This window comes from Mirounga leonina, unplaced genomic scaffold, assembly GCF_011800145.1.
Source record: "Mirounga leonina isolate KUSES-001 unplaced genomic scaffold, KU_Mleo_1.0 Mir_114, whole genome shotgun sequence".
In the NCBI taxonomy this organism is placed as follows: Eukaryota; Metazoa; Chordata; class Mammalia; order Carnivora; family Phocidae; genus Mirounga; species Mirounga leonina.
Genome location: NW_023270265.1, coordinates 52,315,916 through 52,340,542, shown reverse-complemented (window position 1 = coordinate 52,340,542; position 24,627 = coordinate 52,315,916). Strand labels below are relative to the sequence as shown.

Genomic DNA, 24,627 nt, shown 5'->3' with positions numbered 1-24,627 from the left:
AGTCCCTGATGCGCGTGGCTGACTGTGAGGGGCATGGATGGCCATGGAGGTCCTCGACTTCCTTTTAACGCATGGGTGTGCGCTTCTTCTGGGAAGTCTTCAGGGCAGACGTGGGGCTGGTAGACACTCTGGTACCCGAGTGGAGCTGCGATGCGTGTTCGGGGGGCTCCGCAGGGAGATGGAGAGACGCGGGTCTTGGACTGGTCCCAGCTCTATTGTCCATGTGTATTCATAGATGTTGGTGTGTGTCTGTTAATCGTGACTGGCAGGCCATGTGTCCGAGCCACTAGTGAACGTGAGCTTAGGTCCTTCCCTTAAGTGTAGCAAGAAAGCATGAATTTGAAATGACTTTTAGTAAGTACTCAGATCTTGAGAGCTGGTCCTACTGCTTCAGGGTTAGGTTTGCTTGTGATGTGATAAGACCTGAATAAAAATTCTGTGGGTTCTCATATTAATCCGATACTAGAATTCTAATGTTAGCATTAATATCATTGATTGCCAGGTTATCAGTAACAGGAAACGTCTCTAGGTTGTGAGACCCGTGCACACACACATCCAGGTTCTTGGGAGAAAGAGGAACAACCCATTTTCATTCTTCTCCTGTTTTGATTTGCTGATACTGTTTCTGGAAAATCAGATGTGGTCTTTGGCGTCTGTAGTTCACTATGGCTTGATAAATTAGTTGGTCAGTAGAACATTGTATTCTCAAGAACAAAATCTTATTTCTATTTCAGGCTGTTAGTGAACATGCATTTAGGGTGTGATGGGGAAATAAATAAAACACATAAATAATCTCTTGTGTGGAACATAATTTACAGCTATGTCAAGATTTCAGTTAAAATCCATCAGTCCATTGGCATTTATTAAGGATGACTTTCTGTTTTCTGAGAAAATTAATCTTAGAAGGAACCCAAACGCATGTACCCCAGGGGTGGCTTTGTTTCCCATGCCTCCTATGATTTATAAAGTGACATAATAATTAGATGTCTTTCTCTGTTTGCATTTTATAAAGTGCTATAATCAAATTTGCCGTAATATGCATTCGGTTAGAGGATGACTGCGTCAACATGATCTGTCTTGTAGGTAACCACCGAAATGTGCCGTCAGGAAGGGGGTGGGGGGCGTCCAGATGCAGCTTCTAAAACGGCCCCTGTGGTATTGATCCGAAAACCCGAAAACAAAAACCGATCGGGTGGGAATTGAGTAAGAGTGGGGGGGCTGGTCCAGATGCACAACCCCAGCCCGGGGAGCGGCCTCCGAGCTCTGTGCCCAGCTCTGGCACCCACAGTGACTGTGGTCCTACCCAGGGCACCCCTGCTAAGTGGGTCCTTTGGGCGATCCAACCACCTAGCAGTCTGTCCCTGGCAGTGTCCCATTGATGTCAGCAGAAGGCATCTGGGTGAGACTGGCCGTGCCTGTGATGAGCCCTTTCCAGAATTTCCTTGAAAACTTTCTGGGAACCATGGCTCGGAGAAGCCTGAGCAGATAGTTTGTCTCTCAGAGCTCGTTTTAACCAGTCAGTAGCTCCATAGAATGAGATTCGGTGAGATCGAGGAATTGCCAGGGCCGATGAGCATTCTCGATGCTGGGAAATTCCTGCCACCTCTCGGAACAGGCTCCTGGTGGGGGGACAGGGCTGGGAGAAGGGCTAGGTGGGGCTGAGACAGAATGACATCCCCGGCGAAGCAGATTTTACAGAACAAGAGAAACGCACCTGTCTGTGAAGTGTGCGCCATGTTGAAATTGATTTATAAAAGCATGTGAGTTTTAATTTATCTACAGGTGAATAATCTTGTTTTTATTCAGAGAATTCACGTATTTGGTAAAGGAGCTGGACTATTTTATTTATGCCCTTGGCTTAGTCATGAAATCCAGGTAAGCGTAGAAGCCCTACAGGGTGTAGCTCTATGCTTCTCACCCGGGGGCAGATGGTTGGCGACAGCTGAAGACATTTTTTTGGTCGTCACAAGTTGGGGGGTTCTACTGGGATCTGGCGGGCAGAGGCCAGGAGACTGCCACACCCCCACAATGCCCGGGACGGCCCCCACGATGAGGAATTATCTGGCCCAAGATGTTAATAGTGCTTCTGCCGAGAAACCCTGGTTTATATTCTAGAACCCCCCTTAACAAGGTGTGGAAACCTCTGCTGGTGTGTGAATAAGCTCAGCGGGGAGCGTTAGTGATCCAGGAACGAAGGACCCAGAAGGAGATAGGCTTATCGCTGGAAAGAAGATCAGCCGGAAGAGCTACACTTAATTATATGCCTTTAACATGATTTAACGTTTCAAATAAGACACCGTATTTGAAGAGCCCCACGAGCTGGTCCACGTCAATCGTGAACTGGAGTCTTCCCTCCAGAGCGCTGCGGGCACACGCGGAGCTGGTCCTCGCGTCCTCTTCCCTGGGACCCCGCAGACCGCCGTCTGTTCATGCGTCCGTCCCCTTCCCCGGCCTGTAGGTCGTGTGTGGCGGGGCTGTGTCTGCCTGTCCTCGCTCAGCCCGCGGCGGGCACCAGGCCGTGCTCCTTACGTCTGCACCTTGGGCAGTTTCCCCCGCGTGCGTGGCCAGACTCCATACCGTGCGACCGGTTCTGTCGTTCACACCATCTCTGCTGCTGATTCTCACACGCCCGCTCCTGAGTCAGGGTGACATAGACGGGAGGGAAGGCGGAGCCGGGGCTGGGCCTGCAGATACGCCTGAGGGTCTGTGGCGGTGGCTGGAGGGCCGGCGGAGTGCGCGTCCTCCTGTCCTCCTGTCCGCTCTGTCCGTCGGCTTGCAGCTGGACGCACTTTGCCTTCGTTCCAAGGGCTCCTTTAAGTGTTAGAACTCAGGCTAAAGAAGGAAGCGTTCGGAGAAAGACGGATCTTGTGCCGTGTTTATTTCCTAGTGTCTAAGGAGACCCTGAGGTTTCGGGGGGACCCTGCAGCGTGCAGCAGAGGGTGGTTCTGCATGCTGCCCGGGCTCGCACCTGCGGCCTGCCCGCCGCGTCCCTGACCCCCTGGGGGTCACAGCGCCGCATGGCTCCAGCACTGCCCCGAGTTGAGAAAATAAATGAAGTGGTTCTTCCTTTTTTTTTTTTAAGACTGATGGTAGCTCGTTTTAGGGATGCCTGGGTGGCTCAGTCGGTAAGCCTCTGCCTTCGGCTCAGGTCATGATCCCAGGGTCCTGGGATCGAGCCCCGCATTGGGCTCCTGGCTCAGCAAGGAGCCTGCTTCTCCCTCTGCCTGACTCTGTCTCTTTCTCTCTCTCTGATAAATAAATAAAATCTTAAAAAAAAAAAAAAGACTGATGGTAGCTCGTTTTGAATTTTGGCCCCCATTTTGCAAGCATTCAAGTGAAAAAGGTAAAATATGAGTGATAGTTACGGCCACTCATAGAGTGGCTGATGGTCAAACACAATGATTAAAAAGTACCATCTGCCTGGGAAACCGTTTACCACCTGTTCTTTTGCTTCCAGAACTATTTAATGGTTTAAATTTTGCATTTTGTCCTGCCACCGAACAGCTGGGAAGTGACTATTCTTGTTTCTGTCGGGAGGTAACATCTGAGCTCCGCAACGAGCCAGGGACCTGCACGCCAGTGCCCTGCCACGCGGCCTGCCATGCGGCCTTCCGTGGCCGCGACTGCCCTCGTTAGCGACACCCACAGACGCCAGCATGGGTTCATAACAACAGTGACCCAGCCGCGGGGGAGGAAGGCTTTTCTCTTTTTATCCAGGAATTATTTCCTCCCCCACTGTAATCAAAAACGTCATCCTACATCTTCACACTTAGAGATTTTTCAGAGACAAAAATGCTTATAACAATGGAATCACTGACACCCCAAAGTGCCTGGGACTCAGCCGGCTTCTGTGAGGAAGGCATACGTGTCTCTAATACAGGGATCAAGCTGCTTTTCATAGAAAAGTTATTGGATTTAAACAAACAAACAAAAAGGCTTTGTATATAGTCTGTTTTCCACAGTGAACTCACGTTAAAGGGACAAGCTGCAATAGTCAGGCTGGCCTTTGGGCAGGGGAAGTGCAGATTTCCCTAAACGGAGATGCCAATGTGGGGATTGGCTCCCGCGGTGAGTCCTCCCTGAGAGCGAGTGCACGTGCTCTCGAGCGTCCATCTAGGAAAGGTCCTCCTCTGCCCTGTCTTCCCCCTGGCCGGCTCCCTTCCTGCCGCCTTCCCTGAGAAATGCCAGGCTCTCAGCTCCGGTGGCCGTCTGCACTGTTAGCTGCCATTCACTCTTTCTTTGAAAAGAAACCTCGGAAATCCATCACGCACACAAAAGCACGTATATGTTTATGCCGAGTATAAAGAACGCGGATACAATAGAACCCCCGATACCTCCGTCTGAGCCTGAGGAAGTGGACGTTTCCACACCCCCCGTGCTCCTAGGAGCCTCGACTCCTGACTACCCCAGGGATAATTACTCTCCTGAATGTGTGCGAATCACTGCTTTGCTGTGTTTTAGAAATATGCTTACCATATATGTATTGTCTCCAAACAATATACTGTGTAATTCAGGCTCTTTTGAATTTTACATAAATATCATAATCCATGCATTCTTGTGATTCTCTTTTTTTTGCTCAAAATGATGGTTTTGTTGTTGGTTGTTTTTTTAAGCCATCCCACTGAGGCTTGGAGTTGTAATGCAATCATGTGCCCTTGGTAAAACCTTCGTTCATTAGTGGGGATCCACACCATGCGTACCATGCGTCCTGTGTTCTGCTGCTGGTGGGCGTCTGGACTGTTTCCTGAAATGCCAAGCATGGTGGTCCCCTCCTGCTGGTGTTCCGGGGGGGGGGGCGTGTGCACAGGACCCTACAGTGCCCAACACCGCCTCTCTCAGTCATCCCAAACCCTCTCCTTGGATGGTAACTCGCCCAGCCTTATCTCCTGGGCCTGTTTCTCCCCTGAGTGCTATGTTGATGGATCCGGTTTCCCACTGGGCACCTGCTCTTTCTGATGGACGTCTCACACTGCACTTTCCTATAAAAGGAGTATTGATCCCCAGCCCACTGTCCTGCTCATAAAGCAGAACACGAGAACGTGTTCCTCCTGCAGCCTTCTGGGTAAACCCCCTTCTTCCCGAGGACCCCCCAGTCTGCCTGATTGGGGGCATCCCTGGCTCCTGTCTTTGCCTGATCCGTCACATCCAGCCCGTCAGCCATCACCCCCCTGAAACCCACCCCCAAGTCCGCCTCCCTCGTCCTGGCCAGCACCACCGGCAGACCGTGGCTCCCGCATGCTGTCTCTCTGCTCCCATTGTGCCCTTTCGTATAAGCTGTTTTCCACGCAGGAGCCATGGGTCACTCCTCAGAAATGTATACCACACCAAGCCTTCCCCTGCTTAGGACTCCTGGGGTTGTCTCCGGGAGCTGGAAGCAAACCCCAGACTTCTACCCAGAGTCCCTGGGACCCACCGTTGTGACCCCAGCCGGTGCTTCGGCTGCTGCTTGCACCATCCCCCGCTTCCCCACCCTGCCTCAGGGCCTTTGCACTGGCCGCTGCCTCTGCCTTCAGCTCTTCTCCCAGTGCGCACATGCCAGTTATTCCTCCGTCACTGGGGCCTCGGCTCTGAGACCCGAGTCTCCCATTCTGCAGGACCTCTGGAGTAAACCCCGCCTCACCTGCTTATTTACTTGGTAGCATTGCTCATTGTCCAGAATTCTCTTTGGTGTCTCTTTCGGGCGTAGTGTGCCTTTACCCTCCCAACCCTGAATGTTGGCTCCAGGAGGTCAGGGCTTTCTGGGTCTTACTCGCCCTGAGTCGTTCCGAGGCTGGCGCACGGGGCACCGCTGTCTCCAGGCACCTCTCTGCTGAATGAGGCCCAGCCATTAGCAGCACTGTTGTTTAGGAGAGGTGACAGGCTGCTCTGAAGGTGTCCATCCCACACCCCACCGCCCCCGGCCTAACCCACAGGCTCGCGGCTCAGGGTACCTTCCACCCGCCCCAGACTTTCTCAGCAGAGTTGGGGACACAGAACTGGCTCCTGACATTGCTCATCAGCCCAGCATTGATGGTGAAGGACTTCTCAGGAATGGTCCTGCCCCAACTGTTACGTTCTTGCAAGACTGGAATTTCCCCGTACCCCAAAGTTTCACCCTGAAAAGGCTCCTGGACCCTGTTCAACCGATTCCATTCCTTAATGCTGGGAGCCAGGGTGGGAGGCTGGGCAGGTCTACCTTACCTACGTGCTGGTGCTGGGAAGGGTAGAGCCGGCTGGGACCCAGGGCCCCATCCAAAAGCCTTGCGTGTTTTTCTTATGCACCACCGGCCCTCTGCCCCTCCATCCCTCCCACCCACCAGCCAGTCACACTCAGCAATAAAGCCACTGTGCTAAAATCAGTGATCAGGACTCTGGAGGTGGGGCCACAGGCACCATGGGGATGTCGACCAAATCCAGCCCTATGGCCGGGTCCCCCGGCACCGAGGGCCTTAATCCAGAGTCTGTGGCCAGCCCGGCAGAGGAGGGCTGCAAAGCCCCACTCACACGCTCACAGGCTCACGCACAGCGGTGTGGGCCGTGGGAACCCTGTGGCGGGCCTGGTGGTCTTGCAAGGGATCCATCGTTACCGGAGAGCCTGCAAGAGCTGTGAGAAAAATAGGCTGGTCTGAGACACGGGAGTGAGGCAAGAGCCATGTGGTGGTGGTTGCTTGAATGGAAAACATGCTCAGACGAGCCTTGGCTGCTATAGTCACGGGCCCGAGCATTGTCTCAGTGTGCCTGTAACTGGCGCCCCCAGCTCCTTCCTGGGCTGGGCCCCTTCAGTCCTTCTGTGACGACAGCACCGTTGGAAACAACGTCCACGGCTGGTGGCATCGAGGACACGGGAAGGGACCCTGATGCACATCGCTGCAGGTGGCTGGTCCAGGGGCACACCCAGAAGGATCTCTGGGCTAAGCTGCTTCGGTCTTAACTCTCAAGCAGACCTCTTTGGTGAGGAAATAAGATCAAAGCCACACAAACATTGTGCATAAAAAGTCGGTGCACCTAAGTCTAATTTATTTTAGGGATTTGGAAAGTGCCAGGAGAACAGCATTAAGTAAGATGTAGAGACAACACTTTACTGCTTATGCCCTTCTTTGTAAGTCACATTTCTGACAGTATGGCAGGTGCGTCTCCTCTGATTAAACCCCAGTAACAGCTTTTCCAGCGGCCAGATTTCCGGCACAACAGAGAAACTGAGGCATGCAGAGGACGGAAGTCCTCTGAGCACGTGGCCGGACAGCTGTGCCACGGTGCACGCTCTGTCCTGGCTCTGGGGGCGGCCGGGCAGACCTGAGTGGGACTGGAAGAGAGCAGAGGGGTGGTCGAGGCCCTGGGCTGGCCTGAGCGGCCTCTGCCTGTGGGACTGTGGTCGCTGGGGCAGCTGGGGGCGGCAGGACCAGGTCGTCCTGAGGTGGGACGGGCACGAGACGGGAGGAAGGGCAGGCGAGGGGAGAATGGGGTAGACAAGTCGAGGTTTGCCCTCAGCGTGGACAGGCAGACCCCCAACGCTGGACCTGGGGGCAGGGCAGAGGTCCAGAGCACTGAGTTGTGTCAGTGTGGATGGTGGGAGACCCCTACGAGGGGGAGGGCTGCAGACCATGTTCTGCAGGAATCCCCAGGGCCCCCGTGCTCCGTGCCGTAATAATGAGCGGGATCCCCTCACGCGGGCCCACAGACTGTCAGCCCACTGACGCTGGAACACTCCAGAGAATTCCAGCCCAGCCTCGGCTCTCCGAGGCAAGAGCAGCTGGGGAGGGGGCTCATGCTGACCCTGAGATGCGGCAGCCGGGGAGGCCGTGCGGGGTCGGGGCACTCTGCACACTCGGGGTGGTCCTTGGTCACGAGACAAGTGTGCGCTGGGGAAGCTGTTTAGCAGAGAAAGATGCGTGCCGTTGAAACGCTCTGTCGATGTGAGGTTTTATAAATGTCCGCGACGAAGGGGATGTGCTCTCTCTCTCTCTACTCACCAGCAAGCACAACCGCTCATTTCCCTGCGAGTCAGCTAGACGCCTGGCGGCTCCCTTGTTGGGGAGGAGAGGTCCAGGGGCTGCCTCAGAGCAGGCCGTGAGCAAATGCTCGTTCACCGTTTCAGCCCCTTCCCCGGAAGAGTCTAGGCATGGCTGTGCTCTGACAGGGTCGTGAACAACGTCCACGGCTCTCTCCCCGGGGCTGCGGCTCCCAGGACTCTGGCGTGCTGGCCGTCTTTCCATGTGGGGGGACGGATGCTCCAGGGCCAGGCAGCAAGCAGCCTGCTGTGTGCTGAGTATTCCTCTGGGCCCAACGTTTCCGTTTTAAATGTTCCTGGTGGGTATTTGTGTGCCAAAAACAGTCAGAACCTGACCATAGTCTCATCCCATGGTGCTCTCCCTCCTGACCCTGTTGTAGATTATCACTGCCCTGCACACCTGGGTGCTGCATGTTTTCAGTTTAGTTCAGAATGAGGAACATGCTAGTTGGCTAGCTGGTCAGGGACCCCCATAGACCGTCGGTCATGAGCTTGAGACAGAAGACTGTGACTTTCCCCGAGGCCACGTGAGTCCACAGGGTGACAGCATGACCTTGAGATTAGCGCTCAGCCCATCAGCTCGTCTTGCTGGAGTCCAGCGGGAAGGCAGAGTGGCAGTGGGGTGAGCAAGGCGGCGCCTCTGCAGCCTGGGCCCCGGGCCGTGGACCGTGGCTCGGTGGGGACACGTTCTGCTGCGAGCGCCACTCATGCCCCTGGGAGCTCACCCCTTCTCTCGACCCTCGCCCTTTCCCTGCATTCCATTCACTGCAGGTGAATGATGGCGCAGGGCTGGCAGCCACGTGGAATCCCAGGCTCTCCCGGCACCGTGTCCCCGCGTGGTGCCAGACCATGGGCTGCAGGACCGCCCTCATGAGAAAGGGGGACCCTCAGAAAGGAGCGGGTACGTGGTGTTAGAACGACCACCTGACTTCTAACTGCTCCGCCTTCCACCTGCGCCCTCTTTCCATGGCCTTTCCTTTCGCCTCTGTTCACACCCCTCCCCCATTTCTGGAAGTCCAGTAGAGCACTGACCTTGTCTGTGGCACCTGCCGTGACCCCTCTCAGCTGCCGGAACCTTTCCAGCTCTTGGCCTCTTATCCTGTGCTCGCCCCTCACCTGGTAGCACGTTGTTGACAAGTCTGCGCTTCAACTCCCCGTGCCGAACGTCCACAGGGCGGGGTCCACGGCACTGCACCCCGCTGGGCGCTCAGCACGGCTCCTGAGCACTCGGCCGCTGCTCTGAGGATTTCCCAGGCGGGAGTCTCCACTGGTCAAGTTAGCCTGGATCATGAAAATCATACCGCGTCCCAAGAATGTCCCTTCCCTGTTTATGCAGCATGTACAGAACGAGGTCCTTTCCTGTTATCTGCCCGTGAAGACGGTCCTGCCGACCCGAGAAAGAAACAGCCCAGGTCCTCACGGTCCGTTCCCTCCTATAGGCGACCTCGGTGTCTTCAGTCCGCTCAGTTCCCTGCGCTGTGCACGCCAGCACCACCGTGCTCAGGGAGATGCACGAGCTCGTGACTCCTTCCCAGTCACGCGAGTCTTGTCAGATGCATCTCGTGTGCTCTCTGCTGGACGGACATGGGCGATGCTCCCGTGCTGTCCAACCTAAGACAGAGTTAGAGGCACTGAGCTGAGAAGCCTGACCTTCCACACACTGGGAAGTCACCCCATATCACCGTGTGCTCATTGTGGCTGGGGAGGGTCCTGGACGGCCAAGCACAAGGTGGAAATGCCCTTCCACTCCAAGGGGAGAGTGGGGGACCCTGAGTGCAGAGCTGGGAGGGCAGAGCCTCAGAGCCAGGGAGGCCTGTGTCCGGGAGGCACAGAGGCGCCCACTGCTTCTGATGGAGGAACGGTTCCTCATCTTGTGGAAGGGGCTGACCGCGTGATCCAGATCCCCACCCACCCCTGCCCTCTCAGCCCAGCCCGAGAAAGCTCTCCGCCCTCTTCTCCGGCCAGGCCACGAGACATGCACGAGGTCTCTCCCTGGTCTGCTGCGTGTTTGGGCAGCCCCACGGTCCCCTTCGGCAGGAAGGGGCTCCTGCTGGCCCAGCCCCTGACCTTGGTGCTGGATTGAAGACCTCCTTGGTCCATGCTCAGAAACACCTCCCTTAGACAACTTCTGGAAGGTTTTCTTCTTAGTTCATGAGTGAGGCTGATGTGCCCAGTTTTTATTGAGTTCGAATTCAAAAAATGTAAAGTGAACCATTAGCTGTTTGGCAGTGTGAAGTTCAGTGACATTCATCCACCGAGTGCTGGGTCACGAACACCGCCTTCTAGTTCCAGAATATCTTCATCACCCCTCCAAAATCCCTGAACCGATTGATCAGCCCCTTCCTTCCACTGCCCCCTGCCCCCCGCCCCCAACCAGTCCCCGGGCAGCCTCTGAGCTGCCGCCCTATGGGTGACCTGTCCTGGAGGTTCCGCCCATGCACAGACAGCGTGGGACCCTGTGTGATGGCTCGTCCTGGCCTCAGTGTCTCTCTTCATTCTGGAAGAATATCTGTGAGGCAGGACTGCCAGAACTCTCCCATGAGTCTGTTCAGATCTGTGCTTTTTCTTTGTTGGAAGAGTTTTAAGTAATAACTTAATATTTTTTCTAACCACATGACTATTTAAGTTTTCTTTATTTTCCTGAGTCAGTTTTGGCACATTTCTCCCTCCCTAGAATTTGTCCTTTGCTTCTGAACTTTCCGATTCACGGAGGTAAAGGTATTCCTAGGTTTCTCATGATTTTTAAATTTCTGTCGTGCCCGCATAGCTGCACTCTCATAAGAAGGGTTTTGCGGTAGAATGACTGTTAACGCCTTCTGCGTGCCCCAGCCAGTCTGCCGTGTGCAGTCAGGGCACCCAGTATCCGCCACCCGCTGTCCCTGCTGAGCCCATGAAGACACACACATCAGCACGTCCACCTGCAGCTCATCCTCACCTTTGCCTCTGCCCAGCTCATGCACCAGCCATGGCTCTGATCCCAAGAAATGCACCCACGGGACCAGAACAGCTCTGCAGACAACTAGCATCGTCTGTCCCTTCATACCATGGCAGAGTCCCGGTGACAGTGGGCTCCAGTTTAGCTGTTGGTGAACCGAAGGCATCATTTTTGGCTGTTGTTTGTCTTTTCATTATGTCCTTCATACATTTCCCCAATTATTAAAGTGATTAATGCTCACTTAAAACACTTAGAAAATAATCAAGAAGCGTACATGAGAAAATTAAAGTTGCCCATAATCCCTCGGCCTCTGCAAACCGTTGAGACATTTCATTTTAACAGCAGCGGTGCGTGAGCAAGTGGGATCAGCCCGTGTGTGCAGAGTTGCCCCCAGTGTTCAGCACCTGCTGCTCCCTCCCATGTTCCAGTCATGCACGGCGCAGCCGCTGGAGGAAACCCACGGACAGCCCGGGTTGGTGGTTCTCGGTGGACTCTCTCAGAGGATCATTCAGGGGCCACGTGCGCTCCGTGGCTTGACGTCCAGCGTGCAGGCAGGATGCACTTACTGCGTCTTCCGTGGACTCCGCCCACTCACCCTCACGGTTAAGCACGTCATTGAGCCTTGCTGCTTTGATCTCTCCCGGCAGCTCTGCCGGGCCCGGAGCAGAGCTTGGGTGCGGCGTTCATGCTGGGCATTTGGGCAGGTCCCTGCTGCTTTCTGCAAGGGCAGCTCCCTTCACTGGGTGAAGACCAGCGTCTGAATCATGCCAAGAGCAAGGGCAGAGGACTGTCCCCTGTCCCCAGGTTCTCCTGTGCCGCAGACAGCTCGTGTGTTCCTGGACCGGTGTGGAAGGGGAGGAGGACGCGGCTCCTGAGGCCTTCTCTAAACCCACCCCATGTGCGTGAGCAAGTGCAGGTGCTGCCCGGCCGCCGTGGTGGCCAGCAGATGAACATGAGTCAGTGTTCTGACGTTTTCACTGGGGGTGTATGTGGCTTGGTCATTTACACAGGTGGAAGCAACACTTACAGAAAGAGGATCGATGGTATAAAAGATGGAGGGTATGTTATGGACCATGGCTGAGGGGCAGGTAGCACGGATGCTTGCAGGGTCCTTGTGTTAGAGTCCCATGGTCATTGAGGGTGTGCCCTTGTTCCTGGAGGGCGTCTGGAGACTTCGTTAGGAAGCTTGTGGTCGAACAGTGAGGAGCTTGAGCTTACCACACAAGCCACTCAGTCTGCATCAATTATGTGGATGTAGCTGTCATTTTCCACGTGTTGTAGAATTAGCAAGTTTGGTAAAGATTCATTTGGACTTGTAAAAGTATACATACAATAGAAAGCACCCGATGAATAAATGAGCAGGGACTCGGAATAGACATTTCTCCCAGGAAGACACATGGGTGTCCCATAAACACATGAAAAGATGCTCAGTACCATTAAGCCATCAAGAAATGCAAATCAGAGCCACCACGAAATGCACTTTGCACCCACTGGGTGGCTAAAATAAGAGGGATGGGTAGTGACCAGTGCAGGCAAGGGTGTGAAGAGACTGGGCCCCCTTACAGGCTGGTGAATGCAGAATGGTCGAAGACGGCCTGGCAGCGCCTCGGATGCTCAAACAGACCACAGGCTCTGCAGCTCCACTTCTAGAATATACTCAAGAGAGGAAGACATCTGTCCACACATAAGTGTGTACACGAGTGTTCGTAACAGCATTACTCACAACAGTCGAAGAGTGGACACCACCCAGATGTCCAGGAAGTGCTGACCCCTGGACGGAGGGACCTTGGCCACGTGATGCTCAGTGAACCAAGCCCGTCACAAAAACCACACAGTAGATGTTTTTGTTTATATGAGACATCCAGAACAGGCAAATCCACAGAGACAGAAAGTAGAGTTTAGAGGCTGTGTAGGGTAGAGGGCAGGGTGGGGAGGTTAGGGGGAAAGGGGGAGTGGTTGCTAATGGGCACGGGGTTTCTTTTTGGGGTGACAGTGTGTTAACAATGATTGTGGTGATGGTTTCACGACTCTCTGAATCTAGTAAAACCACCAACTGTATTCAAATGGGTGAATTTTATGGTATGTGAATTATATCTTAATAAAGCCATTATAGGAAAATAAATACGTGCGGAGCACCCACTTTGCTTCCAGACCCACATGCAGCTTTGCTGGGGGCTGGGGGAGGGGTCCACAGCCTTGCACCGCCATGTGCCGGAATTGCTCTGGAATAAAGTGGCAGCGAGAACCACTTCAGATCCCATCAGTTAAACACCCCTCCTGGGGAGAGAGCAAGAGTGGTCTGTCAAATCGACTAGTTTCAGTAAGTTTCTATTTGAACGTTTTCAACTCTTTCCTGGTAGCTTTGCAGATCTGCATGACTGTGGTCATCATCCTATCAGAGGCCCGGGCTGCTCATAAAGGGACCCTGGGCCTGCAAGGGGAGGTCTCAGGTCTCAGGTCTCAGATCCTTCACTGCCCTTCTGTGTTGGTCTGGCCATCTTGAGGTTCCAACTTCCTCCCCAGGATCAGGAAAAGGGGTCCCTGGGCAGCTGGGATGAAGGGATGGGATACAGGTGAGGGTCTGTGGGTCTGGGGGATGGAAGGATGGGGGTACAGGTGAGGGTCTATAGGTCTGGGGGATGGGGGAGGGCAGCAGAGAGGACTGGAAGGCAGTTCATGCCTCTGCAGCCCTGAGATCGGTTCAGGTGGTGGTTCTTGTGCAGTTAATGTGGGGGAGGGATCATGACTGGCCCTTCCTCTCCTGCCCACTCAGCATGAGTCATTGCCCAGTAAAAGGTGAAGGGGGTCCTGTAGAAAGGGAATCTGGTGCCCAAAGGACACGCACCCCACGTGATCATAGGCACATCCTCAGACACATTTTAGTAGCTGGTAAATCTGTGCTTTTGAAAGTGATTTAATTATTTCCCCAAATGCACGTAAAATTATTTTAGTTATTTTATTCATGTTTATGGAGCATTTTCTGAATCCTTTTCTTGTAGTGATAGCACGGGAAGGTGACCTATATTCTAGCTCTGTTTGCAGTTGAGCGGTCCCAGCTAAACACTTCGGAAGGCCCTCCGCTGTGTTCCAGAAGGAGCGGCCGCTTTGCCTTGAGAGCAGGGCCTGCCTGTATCGGTATTTTTATTTATTTCCTCTTCTTCAGTCCGAAGAGCTGCTCTGTCCTGTGTCTGTGTCAGGTCCTGTTCTCACTGGGGGGCCGGGCGCTCCCAGAGATGAGCCGAGGCCCAGGTGGGGACCCTGTTCCCCAGAAAGCACAGTCCTTCTCAGGAAAATTCGAGGGGGAACAAGTCTCCACCCAGCGAGTCAGGGCGCCCTGGGCCCAGAGCGAGGGGTCCCCGCCCCCCGCCCTCCGTGACCCGCAGAAGCTCCTCCCACAGAGGGTGCTCCCCAGCTCTGACCCCCTGGCCCCCCGCGTTCGCCGGCCTTCCCATGGTGCTTTCTGGTGAGTGTTCAGCTGCTGGCCTCCCAGAGCTGTGGACCCACCATCACTGTTGCTCACAGGGGAAACCACACGGACACACACGCTTCCTTGTGTGAGCTGAGCGAGGAACTTTCTTAATCCTCCCTTGAAAGAGCACGGGGATCAGAAGCCCCGGTGTTTGTGCCCAGGGTTCATAACGTTTCCCTGGTTTGCTCAGCGACCTCCACAGATTGATGTTTGTTTGCAAACACGTGCCAGTAAGTGTGAGCTGTAAGGTGTGTGTGTGCAGGTGTGAGGGTGCGTGTGAGTCACACGTGTGTGTGTGGGTGTGATTTTGGCCACATGGGGGGCCAGGTGACCTCAGTGACGCTGGGACGGGGCGGGGGATGGATGGAAATAGCTCTGGGAAGCGGGTCCGAGAGCCTGGAAGACAGGAAAGGGACAGACGTGGGCCGATCTGGGGCACGCTATGGGGACAAGGTGTCACAGGTGACCCAGGCTGACAACCCTTTGCGATGTGTCCTTGTCCCTGAGGACTTGTGCTCACTTGTGCTTCCTTCCAGCATTTTTGTCCCACCTGTCCTCATGAGACAAAGAAACCTTCCCCAGGGCTGGTTCTGTGCCCCAGGGGTCCTTGGGTGCTCAAGGTCATTTCAGGGAGGAAGTCCCAGGGGCAGGAAGAACAGAATGAGGTCAGGCCAGGCCTAGTAGACAACGTTGATTTATAGGCACATATTGCAAAATTTGATAATGGTGAGCAAGAACGCACAGATATAATTTGCTACAGCTCATGCATAATAATACTTAAGTATATAAATACTTAATTTACAGTAATTAATAGAAGTGAATTTACAGAGAAGACACCGGGCCTGCCCGACACGAGGTAGGTTTGAGCACCATGGCATCAGCTGCTCCTTGTAATGGAAATGTGCCGGGCGCCATGTGTGGTGGGAGAAAGCGTGCCCCCCACCTGCATAATTCATGTTTGCATCTCATTTGAGAGGTGCTGCGATGCTCTCCGTGCTCCATGTTGTCAAACTTGCATGTCTGCCTCCCCACACATCCCTCGGCTTGGGAATTCATTGAGCCACAGCCCCGGAGCGTTGGGTGGAGAGGGTATCGGGAGAGGGTGTTTGTGAGTTATGTTTGCATACAGACCGCTTGCCACCGTATCCCTGGAGTGCATAACCACCTGCCTACAGTGCCCCAGGAAGGACAGAGGGCCTGCAGCTGGGAGCACGTCTCACCCAAGGATGGTCCCGCCTAGGGGGCGGAAGGTGGATCCTTAGTTTCCCCTCTGGGCCAAGCCCCTTGCCATTGCTGGGACGTGGGCAGCATCCCTGGGGTGGCCCTGAGTTCCAGCATATGAAGACATAGATGGCCCCATGGAGGAGCTCTCTGTAGGGGCAGGATGGAGGATGGAGACGGGGGGTTTCGTGGGTCCCCCAACTTTTCCTTTGCTTCCCACCATCCCTCTCCAACTGGCAAACACCCCTTAGCTCTCCCTGCCTCTGGCATGCGCATTATTTCCAGGGCCACACACAAACTGTAGTGTGCCACCCAAACCACGTGGTTTCCAGCCTACATCCCCTCGGTCTCCAGCATCAGGCCCTGGCCTGGTGTGCGGACCTCTCCCGGCCCAACCCCTGCTGCCCTCACCAGCTGTCTCCCATCCTCACTCTCCATGCTCGGTGTCCACTACATCTCTCAGGGCCCCCTTGCCTCTCTCCACGGTGGTCCTGGCCAACTCTTGCTCACCCTCAAACTTTGAGCTGGCATTACCTCTGGAAAGCCTTCCTGAGTGCACCTGCCCGACCTGGCCACTGCAGGCTGGTTATGTGCCCCGTGCGCCCCGGCTTGAGCTGCGCCATCTGTCACTGTGAATCATGCAGTGCTGGTCCCCCCCCTCTGGACGGAAGCCCTGGAGAGCGTCTGCCTCCCAGACCTCCTGCCAGATTTCTAGCCCAGCCTTCCAGAGGTCCCCCCACCTGGCACGGCTCCCTTCCCAGATGACAACGGCCGTGAACGGTCCCTATATTTGTGTGACACCCTCTGCATCCCTCCCAGCACGCAGACCGTGCACCGGCTCCTTGTTAGGACATGCTATTTGACTGTTAGAATGAATCACAGTAGCTGCTTTGGGAAGCCCCTCTGCTCTGTCTGCCCGCTGTCACTGTGGAAGGTGGCTGGAGAGAGCCCATGTCCGGGGCTCAGGGGAGGGTGCGAGGCTGCTGACTTGGCTGTGTCTGGGGCTCCTGCACACGGAGGGCCGGGCCTTCGTGCAGAGGGAGTGCGGGGTGCAGAAGGGCTGGCTGACGCACTTCACACATGAAATTACTGTTGGCGCCCTGGAAGCTAAAGCCCATCTCAACCTCTCACGGCATCTTTAAAACTTACTATTTTAAGCGTATTAACAAGCCACGATGCTGGCTGTTATTTCCAAGAATAATTAATCATAGACGATCTCGAAGAATTCCAAAGAGGTGAACCTGGCAACACTGCCTAATGGATTAAATGCTGTAATTAATACCCTCCCGCAGCCTCGGTTTGCTGGACGCTGTAATTATTTCCCTTTTTCCGGCGTGACGTGGGGCGCAGCGCCCCGCTCCATGTGCCATGGCCGGCGTGGCCGGTGTGCCAGGGAGACCCTTGGAGAGGGCGCGGGTCCTGCTGGCCCCATCTCTGACGGGGAGGAGGTGACCGGAGTCGGGCTCATCCTGCACAGCGTCCCTGGGACCTGGATGTGCTTGGGCTGCCACCACTGCCGCCCCTGGATGGGGCTTCTCTTCACCCCGTGCCCCCCGGGACCCCTCCAGGACCTTCCTTCCTCAGTTGCCACGGCCCCTGCCGCTCCTGTGTTTTGCTGCCCTAAGGCCAGAGTGTCCTGGGCAGGAAGACACCTGGTCCCACCTGTGGTCATGAGAAGGAAAGTGTGCCAGGTCTTTTGTGATTTCCCCTCTGCCCGGGGAACGGCGCTGAGAGTCTACACAGGGACTGAGCGGGGCTGGGGCCCCGGACCCTGCAGCCCACGGTGCTGCCGAAGCCACATGGACAACTTGTCCGGTGGGAAGGCACGTTCACACCGCGCCGTGACCTCAGGGGCCGGGAGCTGGGAAAGTCGTCCCACCGGTCGTCTTGAGCAGAGCCTGTGGAAGACGTGCCCCCACATCCCTGAGGCTGAGTCCAGGCTGGGCTGATAGGGAGCGCAACACCGTGCGCTAGCTGGCCGCCATCCACTCCAGAGCCTGAGTTAGTCGTCCCCCATTCCCCACGTAGTGGATCTTGGAGACACGACGCTTCCTCTGTCCCTCCACCTGCCACCCTTCAGATGACCTTTGCGGGCTGCCAAGAGTGCCCTCCCTCACGAGGCAGCCCCAGCCACCCCTCCCTTTGCATGGCTACCTCCCGGGGGGCTGCCCACTGGCCCCGGCCCCCCAGGGAGAGCACTTGCCTCTTATAGGATGGGGTGCATCCGGCATCTGTTTCCCATGGCTCTGATTTCAGACCTTCTCACATTTATTTTTATTCACACACCTGTGCTCCTGGGGACAGAAGACCTAGACCAAGAGTGAGGGTCTCCGGCCCCGGGGCCCTCACACCCCCACCCCAGAGGCGGCTTCTCTCAGTGGCTGCTACTTTGATTCTCTGTCTTGCATTTTTGTCAGTTAACTTTTCCACTGTGACTAGACTGTTCATGTCTTGATTCCTTGATTTGTCAACTTTAGACAATGTCTACTGACATCATACGACAGATGAAGATTGTCGCTTGTTATCTGTGACTGTGCGATGGACCAGTTAGCTTCTGCTGACTAGCAAACGAGCCCAATGACCCCCAAAGACTGACCCCTTATCTAACTCACCAGTTTGGGCTGGGTTCAGGCAGATGGTTCTTCCGCTGCTACGATACTCTTAAAAAGTGTGTGGGTTTCCTATATATTAGATTCAACAAAACATCTCTCTGTAAGAGTTACAGCAACTATAGGGTTAGGCCTCTGCAGCATTATCCCTGCAAGGTGTCTTACAAGACTTTTTTTCTTCTTTTCTTTTTTTAGAGAGAGAGCACGAGTGGGGGGAGGCAGGGAGAGAGAATCCCAAGCAGGCTGCATGCTCAGCGCAGAGCTGGGCCTGGGCCTCGATCCCACGGCCCTGAGATCACAACCTCAGCCGAAAGCAAGAGTCGGATGCTCGGCCGACTGAGGCACCCGGGCGCCCCATCTTACGAGACCTACCGTCTCGCTCCCCGACGGGCCCTGAGCCTCCCCGACATCGGGCAGTGGCTCACACAGGAACTCCCTTCTTTGCCTCTGGCTCAGGTTTCACTGAACATCGAGAATCACTTCCCGACGGGGGGCAGGAAATGAGCAGTGTCCTCCAGCTCGCAAGTCTCAGCCCCTCCCAGCGCTTCTCGCACACGTTTCTTCGGCTTCTTTGCTCCTCTGTGTCTCGTCACAAGCAGACCACAGGCCGACTGACACTTAGGGCCTTTTTCTCGGAAGTCCTCCCCTGGGGCCCACGGGTCACGTCCGTGTTCTACAGGCGGCGGCGTGGCGGGGTGTTAGTCCCACGTGACGGCACGTGGGACTCATCCTTACACACGTGTTACACTTTTTAGGTTTCTGCTTTGGCAGCACTTTGAGTACCCGAGTGTGAGACGGTCACGTCCTGCTGTGTAATCAACTGCCTGAAACCTGGGGGCTTACAACAGCCGCTGTTTACTTAGCTCATGGCGCCACGGTCAGCGCTGGAGGCCGGGCTCCGCCGGCCAGTTCTTCCGTTGCTCCTGGCTGTGTCCCTCGGTGTCGGTCAGTAATCACTCTGCCCTGAGGCCGGATGACCTAGGGTGGTGTTAATCACACGCCTGGGGCGCCTGGTGGCTCAGTCGTTAAGCGTCTGCCTTCGGCTCAGGTCATGATCCCAGGGTCCTGGGATCGAGCCCCGCGTCGGGCTCCCTGCTCGGCGGGGAGTCTGCTTCTCCTTCTCCCTCTGCTGCTCCCCCTGCCTGTGCTCTCTCTCTCACACTCGCTCGCTCTCTATCTCAAATGAATAAATACAGTCTTCTAAAAAATATCACATGCCAGTCAGTTGGCAGCCTTCTGCCCGGGAGAAAGGGGGACTGGCCCCCTGCCCCTCCTGAGCAAGACTATGTTTTCCACGGGCAGGTTGCAGTTCTGGGAGGAGGGAGAGATGGTGAGGCTCAAGCCACGGGCAAGTGTCTGCGTCACGTGGCCTGCTGCCCCGCCAGGCAGTGCGGGGCTACGGTCAGTCCCGGGGCTGGTGAGGGTGGACATCCCAATGGGCGCAGACGCCGAGGTGGGAGAAAGCTGGAGGCTCTTGCTGCCACAGCCTCCCTCCAGCATCCCCCGGAATGATTCTTCCATCATTTCAGATAGTTCAAACCAAGGACTTTTTAAAATAAATCTTAACATAAATAGAATACTTAAACCTCTAATTCTTCTTCCATAAAAAGGTGAGTTTTCCCCTAAGATGGCAATTCTCCTTCTTTTTTTAGTAGCGTGAGGATATTGACATCCCTGTCTCCCCCTCAGCTCTCTGAGTCCTCAGCTCTGCTTTTCCACTGTCAAGGGTGTGAATACCTAGATCCCGCTCACGGGCTCCGCTGACATTTCCAGGCCTTGTTCAGAGCCTGGTTCCTCACGTTCATAATTAGGAAAACAACGAATGCATCTTCAGGATTGTAATGAACTCGATGCTGTTCCCTAGAGAATGCCCACCGGGGAAGTTGCAGTCCAGCAGGTACCCTCTCGAGTTGCTTCGATCACACCTGGCCAGGGAGGCCTTTCCCACAGGGGTCTGCCTGGCTGTCTTGCCGTCCCTCAGGCCTTTGCTCTGCCCTGTCGCCAGCGATTTCTCCCGTCCCTCCCTGTGCCTTCTGTTCTCTTCCGCTCCTTCCCCAGAGCATCTGCTTTTGATTCATCCGCTCGTGGCCGAGCCCCCACCCCCTGGCTGTGGGCTGCGCCCCTGCTCCCTGGCTCGGAGCCTCTGCCCCCCGAATCCAGCCCGGTCCCAGCCGCCCTCTCCCGGGGTGGGTCGAGCTTGCTGTACCAATGGCAATAGTCCTCGTTTCTTTGATGTTCACATTTCTCACATGCCTTCGCACTGGGCTGGTAGGTTGTCAGGTGATACAGTAGCTGCGTGAACCGATTTTCCCTCAGAATTTTAAAGAAATTGCTCTGTCCTCCTTCTCAAGTCTGAAATCACAAAGGGACTCATTCCAGTTCGTGTGGCTTCGTAGTGGCTTGTGTTGGTGGTTTTTCTGGAAAAATACTATGGTAATAATACCTCGTTTATCTTGGACGCGCAGTGACTTTCTAATGATATCTACGTGCTTTTAAATATTCTGTGGAACATTCTATGAGCGTTTCAATAGAAAGATTCCAGTTTTTCTTCTGGAAAATTCTCTTCTGTTTACACACACACATTCACATATGTGCTCTTAGTATATATTACATACACATTTTTATATCCGCTCTACATCAAATTGCATATTATGTATCATATATGTCATACTGTGTCTTAAATCTATAGCAATACATTATGTATGTTACAGTATGAAACACGTTATCTACAGTGTGGTGGGAATCACATGCTGTATATGACTCCCCGGCCCCCCCTCCCCTCCTCCCTGCCCCCCTCCTCCCCCCCGACCCCTCCCCCCTCCCCTCCCCCCGGGTGTGTTCTTGGTTCCCGGGGCGCCTGGCCGTGGGCTGCGAGCTGTCCAGGCTTGTCCTTCCTCGTCTCTTATTTTCTGCCTGTTTGACTTTTCCCCACATTCCAGGAGACCTCCTTAGCTGCGTTTTCCTAATCTCGTGAAGTTTTAAAGCGTGTGTTTGCGCCTCCTGGAGTGCTTCTGCCTTCTCTGGGCAGGTGCTCTGGTTCCGCACATCGCCCGTTCTCCCCGTGGTGCACACGGTGTCTGGGACGCGCACAGGGTCCCTGGCAGTTCTGTCTAGCCAACCCGCAGGACTTTCTCTTGGATCATCTCCATCTCGCTTTCCTGCAGCCTCTTCGCCTCTGCCTCATCTGCGCTGCTCGCTGTTCCTCCTGAGCTGAGGAGAAATCCTGGGTGGGCGGGTGGGTCTTGTCTGCTTGGGGGCAGTGGGGCAGAGCCTCTTGGGGTTCAGCCAAGTGACCCACTGCCCTGCATCCTCCGAGGGGACCCTGGCTTCTGCCCCAGTCCCTTCACTGCCGGCTCCTGTCTGCCTCTCCTTCCCGGAACCTGTGGACATCTCTCGCCGGTGAGGGACCCCTGCCTTTGCCCGCCCCACCCGGTCCTGTCTCCCTTCTGGCTCCTTCATGTTTGCATCAGGAGGCCCCAGAGCACAGACACCGCCCCTCAGTCTTGAAGCTTCAGGCTGTGCATTGTTCTTTGAGACCATTTGGCTAATGTCCCTGTGCCGAGTCTAAACTCTGTCCAGGTGGGACTGTGCTGTCCTCTCTGTCACATCTCCACACCTCGGGCCAGGCCTCTGGGGTAGATGCTCACTCATGCGTCCATTCGCTCATCCATCCATCCATCCATCCTTTCTTCAAACGTGTGCTGAGCCCTCCTGTATGCCGGACATTGGGCCAAGTGCTTGAGACTGTCCGTCTCTAGAAGAGGCGAGAGTCCCTGCTCCCCAGAGGCTTGCAGGTTGGCCAGAGGAGGCAGATGAGATGCACAGTGAATCAGCTCCGTGAATGTATTCCATAGGTGAATGGATGGGAAAAGTGCAGGAGGAGGAGGAAAATTTATCAGTTCCTGTGTGCCCCCTACCAGAGGCGGGCACAGATGGCTGCCACATCCCACGGACGCTGCTGGTGGTCTGAGGGACACCTGCTCCGTGCACGGTCCCCGCACTCAGAACTCGACGTAGCAAGGACTGCCTCAGGCTGGGGATGTGCTCCCAGAACAGGGCATGCTCTCCGCACAGAATTAAAGACAGGGTTGACGTGGTGTTGCTGGGCTCCCAGGACAGGCATTCTAAGGTCTAGGGTCCCTTCACAAGGACAGGACAGCAAGGATGTCTGTGGGGGTACGCTTTCCCCCGACCCCAGGTACCCCATTCCTCACACCGCCTGACCCGTGTTTGTCTAGATGGGGCTGCTGTCCTCCGTGTCCTGGGAAGTTTTACGAAGACCTGCCCTTCTGGGGGCCATGAGGAGCCCTGAAAGGGTCCTGACTCTGACCCAGGTTGAGGCAGGGTCCCTGCAGATCAGGGCCTGGGCAGGACAGCAAGCGATAAGGTTTCCATCGAGCTGAAAGCGGTTTCCCCCCAGTGTGCCTGGCACCAAGGTCTTCCAGGCCAGCCCGTAAGAAGTCCCTGCCTGCGCTGCCACGCGGGCCTCCCGTTACTTTCCCCTCAGCGCATGGGGTTCGGAAATGCCCGAGCGTTTGGCGGCCCGGCAGATACAAATCACGGAGTGTGGCTTTAGGGAAAGATGTCTGTTTATTACCTAACTTGTTTCCATTATTTGACCACTGTCAAACCTGCAAAAAGCTTTCTTCGGAGGTAATAAATAAATAAATAAATAAGCAGATAACAAGGGAATGTATTTGTTTGACATGCCTTTATTTTTAGGAGATAAGATGTATGTTGACATTTAATTCTCATTTCTAATCTGGGCATTACATAAATGTCTTCTGTGGTGGGTCTCTTTCTATCTGCATATCTTTGGTTCCCATATCAGCAAACAATTTTTGGACTGTTATTATTATTTTTTTTTTATGTCTGATAAAGGGTGCATTCAAGTGAAGGCGTGGAATTAAACCTTCAAAAACGCAGCTGCAGACGGGACTTCTGTGTCTGGGTGGGAGTGAGGGGCTCAGCTCTGTGCTTCTTTATGTCCCAGCTTCCTGGCGGTTGGCCTAGGACGGCCCTTTGGGAAAAGTGCTCTGTTTGGTTTACAGCAGATGAAAAAGCACATGTGCTACTTTTATGTTCTCAGAGTTCAAGGATGCGGCCGGCAAGGAGATGCAGGGGCCAGCACGCAGAGGGGCCAGGCCTCCAGGCAGAGGGGCTCCAGGCACTGCCGGGCTAAGCAGAGGCTGCAGCTGGCCCCCCGCCCCCCGCCTTCCTGTCCAGCCTTCCTGACGAGGAGAGGGTGGCCCATGGGGGGGGGGGCAGCTCCCAGGGCCCCTTTCCAGCTCGCAGCCCCAGTACTTCCAGAGCAATCTCTGCAAGCCTCCCCCATGTGTGCTTCTAGTCAAGGTCCTTATTCTCCTTGCTGGAGCTAAGGCCGCAGGGTTGCCAACAGAAGCGTGATTTCTATTTCATAGAATCCTAGAGCACTCGGATGAACACCAGAGATAATGAATACCCAGAAAAGCTCCAACCAGGAGCCCATGTAACTTCCAGAAAGCCTCTCTCGGAGGAGACTTCTTCCCACGTTTCACGGTGGCCATGTGAGAAAGCAAGCCCTCCTCACTGTCCGTGCCCGCGGCCACTGGGGCTGCTGAGAACCAACCATCGGGGGCAGGGGGCAGAGCAGACGTCCACATCGTGGAATTTATAAGACCAGAGGCTCGCGGATTCATATCAAACTAACACGTCCGTTGGACGCTTCATTTGCACTAGCCTGTAGGGCTGTAGTTGGTCTCACTTACCTGCCTTAGCCTTTTCTCCCCAGAGCCTCAGCTCCTGGCAGACTCCTCTTAGAGACTCAGTGCTCTCTGTCCAGCGGCCTCCCCCTGGGGAGTCCACAGCTGTGATCCAGGGTGGGGAGACAGCTGATGAAAAGATTTAGCACCCTTTACCCAGTGGGGATGGTTGTGATTGAATACTTGTCATGTTTAGCGACACGCAAGCTGGAGCTGTGACGGGCTGAGACGGGTGCATGGTCAGTGGTGACCCCCGGGTGCTGTGACATCGTGCACTCTGTTCTCACTGTGGGGTCATGGGCTTTCATGGCCCATTACCAAATGGCTGTTTTAATTAAATTGTTTGAATAAGCAGCAGTAATGACTGATTTTCTGAGAACCTTTTTTTCACGGTCTCTGTGGTTGAATCATAGATTGAGGTGTGTGACCTTGTACTTGTCGACACTGAAGACCACGGACCACGGCAGGGGTAACAGGACCCAGAAGCTGGGGTTTGCACGTAAGCAAGATACAGGGTGTCTTGGGAGACAGAGAGTGGAAGAATTATCCTGGATTTGGGGCTGAGTTAGGCATTGCAGGGAGACTCGCTACGTGAGCATCTGGGTGCACCTCCATGCAATGACATGTTCCCAGTGAGGGGCACTGTTCGCATTGTACCTTCTGGA

The 24,627-nt window shown here is 54.9% G+C and overlaps 1 protein-coding gene across 1 annotated transcript in view; it reads left to right on the top strand.

Annotated features, from left to right (window-relative positions):
• The window catches only part of TCERG1L (transcription elongation regulator 1 like), a 173,630-nt gene that overhangs the window by 42,967 nt on the left and 106,036 nt on the right, over positions 1–24,627 (top strand). The gene's annotated exons all lie outside the window — the stretch shown is intronic.